The sequence below is a fragment of the Oncorhynchus mykiss genome, chromosome 18 (assembly GCF_057628025.1).
Source record: "Oncorhynchus mykiss isolate SJ-2025 chromosome 18, ASM5762802v1, whole genome shotgun sequence".
In the NCBI taxonomy this organism is placed as follows: Eukaryota; Metazoa; Chordata; class Actinopteri; order Salmoniformes; family Salmonidae; genus Oncorhynchus; species Oncorhynchus mykiss.
The window spans coordinates 44,719,801-44,726,272 of NC_143039.1; the positions used below are offsets into that span (position 1 = coordinate 44,719,801).

The window sequence follows — 6,472 nt, forward strand, 5'->3', positions numbered from 1 at the left end:
TACATATTACCTCAACTAACCGGTGCCCCGGCATATAGACTCTGTACCGGTACCCCCTGTATATAGTCTCGCCATTGTTATTTTACTGCTGCTCTTTAATTACTTGTTTTTGTGGTCACATTCCAGTTCATGTGGTCTGGCTTATCTGATCTACTCTCTCAAATCCAGGCTCAGTCAGTCACTGTTGGTTTTTCATGGAGGTGATTTAAGGTTAAACACGGAATAGAAAGAGAACAGAGGTCGGTCGGTGATGAAGTTTGCTGACTTTTTAGAGGTCGAACACATCAGACAGGTTGTTGGCCTGCACAGTAGGGGGCCGCTTCCCTGCCTGGCACAACAATAAGTAACACCTGGCGGTGTGCCCGAAGAACTGCGGCTTCTCTGGAAACAGGTATTACATACATCCGAGTCTAATACCCGTTTCAGACAGAAGATGTGCTATATTACCTGTAAAAAAAAATGTAAGGCGCCAATGTTTATATGACCTGCTTTCAAACAGCCTCTTATTTACCACTTTCTTGCAGGTATATATACCCATTTAATACATATTGGTGGGTAACTGGCAAATTGGGAGGGGTGGGGGGGGTGTTGTTAAACCATCGGGGCTGTTTGCAGTTAAAATTAGGGCGCTGTTAAACAATATAAGTGTTAATGAATTTACCTGCAAAAATGCTAGGAACCATTCACACAGACCTGATACCTGCTTTTTTGGTTACAGGGTCTGTGAAAATGCAGGAATCATGACTAGTTCTTTATGTGGATCTTTGTGGATTCTTTCTTTCAGATATGCTAAAAAGCAGGTTAAAAGAAGCAGGCATGGTACATTTGTGGAAACTTTGTCTGTGTATGAAAGGGGTATAAGTCCAAATCTAACAGTTGTCTCATCTGAACCTCCACTACCACCAAAACAATAAAGCCATATATACTGTTATGTCCTCTTCAGTCCACAGAAAGTTTCATGACTGCAAGAGAGAGAGCCAGGTCTGACGAAAACTGTGGCACAGATTTTCACCGTGTAGAAGGTTGAGATGCTACTTATCTAGTCAAATCACATTCATCTTCTTTAGTGTCCTCAACCTCAGCTACCCCCCTGGGCTATGCCATGTTATGTTCACGACACATCAGTCATTTGCTTACTTTTTACATTTTATTTTACATATCAGGCACATTTCAGTATCTGCTCTCTCTGTATCCAAACACTAATGAAGCGAACTGGCGTCAGTCCAATTACTACTTGATTATCGTGACGTTAGACGTCCCCAATTGCCGTGACTATGAGACATTATTACTTTTGGGAAACTGGTAGCAGTATAAAAAGCCAGAGAGAAGGTCAGCCTCCTCCACAAAGCCAGGGGGAAACCATAGAAGACCAACTGGGAGAGAGATGGGGAAGTTTGTACTGTTTGCCTCTCTGGCCTTTCTGCCATTGGTTTTCATTGAGGTAGGTGATGCTGTGTACTGTATCTTTGTTCCCCTTTAAAGGCACTGGTTGGCACACAGATTCCAGCAAGGGCTATTCTATTACGTAGCAAAATATATGGAACTTGTCTATTTAAATGTATGTTTGCAGTAGCTAACCATAATCCTTTTAAATTCACATTGACTTTGCTTATGTAAAACATGTTTCTTTGCTTAGTCAAAATTGTTCTGTTTTCATTTATAATCACAGTGAAGGGTACAGTATTATATTACAAACCCAAATGTAGTATATAATAATAATACCATATGACAGATTTTTTTTTTTTCCAAAGTGACTTAGCATACATTTTACATAAGGTTTGTCCTGGAAATCAAACCCAGAATCCTGTCCTGGCAAAAGCCGTGCTCTACCTACTGAGATACAGAGGGCCAATGTGTTTAGTAGCCTAAAATGTATTATTATAGGTAATGTTGATGAATGACATGACAGGACAGCATAAATATATACTAAGTCCTACTGACCCTACTTATTCAATGACACTTCGGGATTTTTGGCAACAACTATCAACTATCAACAACTTTTTGGCCCCTTTACCTACTTCCCCAGAGTCAGATGAACTCGTGGATACCCTTTTAATGTCGTTGGGCCAGTAACCGAATGGTTGCTAGATCGAATCCCCGAGCTGACAAGGTAAAAGTCTGTCGTTCTGCCCCTGAACAAGGCAGTTAACCCACTGTTCCTAGGACATCATTGTAAATAAGAATTTGTTTTTAACTGACTTGCCTAGTTAAATAAAGGACAAATAAAAAAATAAACAAATATGGTAGTTTCGCGAGCCAATGCTAACTAGCGTTAACGCAATGACTGGCAGTCTATGGGTATGTGCTAGCATGATCACTGCCAAAATCTACACACAATACCCCATAGCAAATTTATTACAAATCAAAAACTGAAATATCACATTTACATAAGTATTCAGACCCTTTACTCAGTACTTTGTTGAAGCACCTTTGGCAGCGATTACAGCCTCGAGTCTTCTTGGGCATGACGCTACAAGCTTGGCACACCTGTATTTTGGGAGTTTCTCCCATTCTTCTCTGCAGATCCACTCAAGATCTGTCAGGTTGGATGGGAAGCGTGGCTGCACAGCTATTTTCAAGTCTCTCCAGAGATGTTTGATCAGGTTCAAGTCCTGCTCAGGCTGGGCAACTCAAGGACATTCAGAGGCTTATCCCGAAGCCACTCCTGCATTGTATTGGCTGTGTGCTTAGGGTCCTTTGCCCCAGTCTGAAGTCCTGAGCACTCTGGAGCAGGTTTTCATCAAGGATCTCTCTGTACTTTGCTCCGTTCATCTTCCCCCCAATCCTGACTAGTCTCCCAGTCCCTGCCGCTGAAAAACAGCCCCACAGCATGATGCTGCCATCCAACATGCTTCATCATAGTGATGGTGCCAGGTTTCCTCCACATTGGCATTCAGGCCAAATAGTTCAATCTTGGTTTCCTCAGACTAGAGAATCTTGTTTCTCTTGGTCTTGAGAGTCCTTTAGGTGTCTTTTGGCAAACTCTGAGCGGGCTGTCCTGTGCCTTTTACTGAGGAGATGCCACTCCGTCTGGCCACTCTACCATAAAGGCCTGATTAGTGGAGTACTGCAGAGATAGTTGTCCTTCTGGAAGGTTCTCATACATCTCCACAGAGGAACTCTGTAGCTCTGTCAAAATGTCACCATCGTGTTCTTGGTCACATCCCTGACCAAGGCCCTTCTCCCCCGATTGCTCAGTTTGGCCATGTGTCCAGCTTGAGGAAGAGTCTTGGTGATTCCAAACTTCTTCCATTTAAGAATGAAGGAGGCAACTGTGTTCTTGGGGACCTTCAATGCTGGAGAAATGTTTTGGTACCCTTCCCCAGATCTTAGCCTCTACAGACAATTCCTTCGTCCTCATGGCTTGGTTTTTGCTCTGACATGGACCGTCAACTGTGGGACCTTATATAGACAGGTGTGTGCCTTTCCAAATCATGTGTAATCTTTTGAATTTACCACAGGTGGACTCCAATCAAGTTGTAGAAACAGGATGATCAATGGAAACAGGATGTACCTGACCTCAATTTTGAATCTCATAGCAAAAAGTCTGAATACTTATGTAAATAAGGTTTCTGTTTTTTATTCTTTATAAATTTGCAAACATTTCTAAAAACATTATAGAGTACTGAGTGCCGAACGATGAGGATTTTTTTTCTATTTAATCCATTTTAGAATAAGGTTGTAATGTAACAAAATGTGGAAAAGGTGAAGGGGACTGAATATTTTCCGAATGCACTGTAAATAAACATGACACTATTAACATCATGCATATCAGCAATATTTAGGTTACCTAATGATCTGGGTTGCAGTAAACATGTGTTCATCCCATAGAGATATGTGTTCAACCCAGAGCTAGACAGCACAGAAAAACTCTCTGGACACTAGTGCTTGTTCTGTTATTTATACAATTAACAGCATTTGGTAACTATAGTATTTAAGGTATTCTAATCAAGCAGATAGAATGAACAAATCTAGGCCTCTGCATGATTGCTAAATAATTGATAGCTCTAAATGCTATTAATAACCAATAAAGACAACAATTCCCTATCACCAATCTATCCTCTCCCTCTGGTGTCTGTCCGTGTATGGGAACGCTCCGGTGAGAGGAACAAAGGAGATAGGACTTATCTGCAAAAAACAAAACCGACTACTAGATTAGACCAGATGAAAAGCAGAGGAGACAGGGAACACTTACGTAACAGAGTACAGACTGCAACTATCAGCCACGAGAACTGAAGCCATATGCAAAGTAAGTGTGGCTGGTGCAGTCAAGTAGAGTCATGGGTGGTTGACCTTTTGTGGCATAGCCATGAGTCATTGTCGACCTCTCGGAAACAGTGTGGGAGGGCTTAGTCTCTGGCATCAGACAATTGGAGTCAATCATTGGCTAAAGGCCACTATACACAAACTACGCAAACACAGCGACGGAGCATCGTTTTCACACATGGTAATGCAGGGGTAAACGACGCTCCTTCGCTCTGTTTGCACAAAGTGTGTAGTGGTCTTAACACAGTCGAACCCTGTCTCACACATCACCATAGTGGATTTTATTTTATTTATTTAACCTTTATTTAACTAGGCAAGTCAGTTAAGACCAAATTCTTATTTACAATGACGGCCTACCCCGGCCAAACCCTAACTCGGACGACACTGGGCCAAATGTGTGCCGCACTATGGGACTCGCAATTACTGCCGGTTATGATACAGCCCGGAATAATGAATGACTCATGTGGGAATTAGTTTAGTGCACTTTCATCAGTGCGTCTTTTCTTGAAATGAATCGACGTAATAATTAATGACATAGACGTGATATCTACAAATGATGATTGACTATTGGCATGAGGTATGTTACGCCATATGATGACTGGCATTACATTTAGATACATGACTGATATTACATTTAGATACATGACCATTCATGTATCAGGACATACTGAATATAAGGGTATTATTGCAGAGCATTTCAATTAGCTTTTTGCTCGTTGTTTGTTTCATAAGTTATAATAATATGTTATCGGATATATCTTTCTCCTATGATCTTTGACAGGCTACCAACATAACTACCAGCACAACTGTTACCCCTTCAAACATTACAGTACCAGAAACCATCTCATCAAACCCAGTCAGCAACCAACCCTCAGAGAACACCACGTTTCCAATGACAACCTCCAATAACAACATCAGCAGTAACGTTACCATGGGACCTCCTACCATATCTGTCTCCAACCATACAACAACGGCCGCCACAACCCTTGGTACGCAGTCCACACACTCAACTCTAGTAACCGCCACGACTACCACAACCAATGTGTCCCTGCAGACCACTGATTATACCACAGCAAACCAGAACAACATAACTGCTGCCAACCATATGTCGCCCACACCTCATGGAGGCACCGGAGCCCTGTCGGGCTCTTACAGTCTCCTCCTGGGGCCCCTGATGGCCATAATAATCCAAATGGTATAGGAATAAGAACAGAGCCCTGTGGAACACTTTACTGGAAGAGTACTCTACTTTACAGTCATTCACTAACAACTGAAAAAAAAACATATCTGTGTACAGTTTCACAGGTGCAGGCTTAGTAATAGTAAGTGATAATAATGAAGGTGCTATATAAAGGTGGAAATTGTAGTAGGTGAGCTGTGTATACTATTCATTAGGCATGGATATTGTATGAAGGAGCTATGAAGATGCTTTGGGACTGAAACTCTCAACAGACTGATCAAAATGACAAGCACTGAGCCCTTCCCCTATTTTCACCACTACCAATGACTGGTCCCTTCAACCTTATAAAAAGACCATGAACATGCATATAACCATGTGCAAAATGTCTGAAAACATCATCACTAGCACACGCTAAAAAATATATATAAAAATGTTTGATTGTACTGTAGTTGTAAATAAAAGACACTTGTTAAGTAGTACCATTGTACTGAATTGTAGTACCATTCAGTTTTTTTTCTTCATTTTGAAGTAAGTACTAATTCTGGACTATTTTATGTGTTAAAAATGACTGCCATTTAAAGGGGCGGTACACCAGCCTTTGAAATATGTGTTATTTCTATTAACAAAAAGTGACTCATCCATTGATCTTGAGAGAAAATGACCAAAAATATGATTTATTTAATTACCCCACAGCCAGCATTAGCATAGCTGCTAGTGAAACACTGGCAGTGGAAGGGCCTTTATGGCAGAATGTTTTAAAAAGCATGCCTAAATCCTCAGAGTTAGTTCAAACCAAATGTTATAGCAGCCCAAGTATCATAACAAGTTGCACATAGAGAATATTGGAGGATTTAAACATTTTCAGGGACTACCAGACGAGCTAAATATCTTCTATGCTCACTTCGAGGCTAGCAACACTGAACCATGCATGAGAGCACCAGCTGTTTCAGACGACTGTGTGATCACGCTCTCCGTAGCCAATGTGAATAAGAGCTTTACAGGTTCAATTTCACAAGGCTGGATGGT

The 6,472-nt window shown here is 41.3% G+C and overlaps 1 long non-coding RNA gene across 1 annotated transcript; it reads left to right on the forward strand.

Annotated features, from left to right (window-relative positions):
* The first annotated feature begins 1,339 nt into the window (after positions 1–1,339).
* On the forward strand, positions 1,340–5,933 carry LOC149975518 (uncharacterized). Its single transcript, XR_016488488.1, has 2 exons — positions 1,340–1,441; positions 5,048–5,933. It is a non-coding gene; the product is annotated as an uncharacterized LOC149975518 (long non-coding RNA).
* Positions 5,934–6,472: the final 539 nt, after the last annotated feature.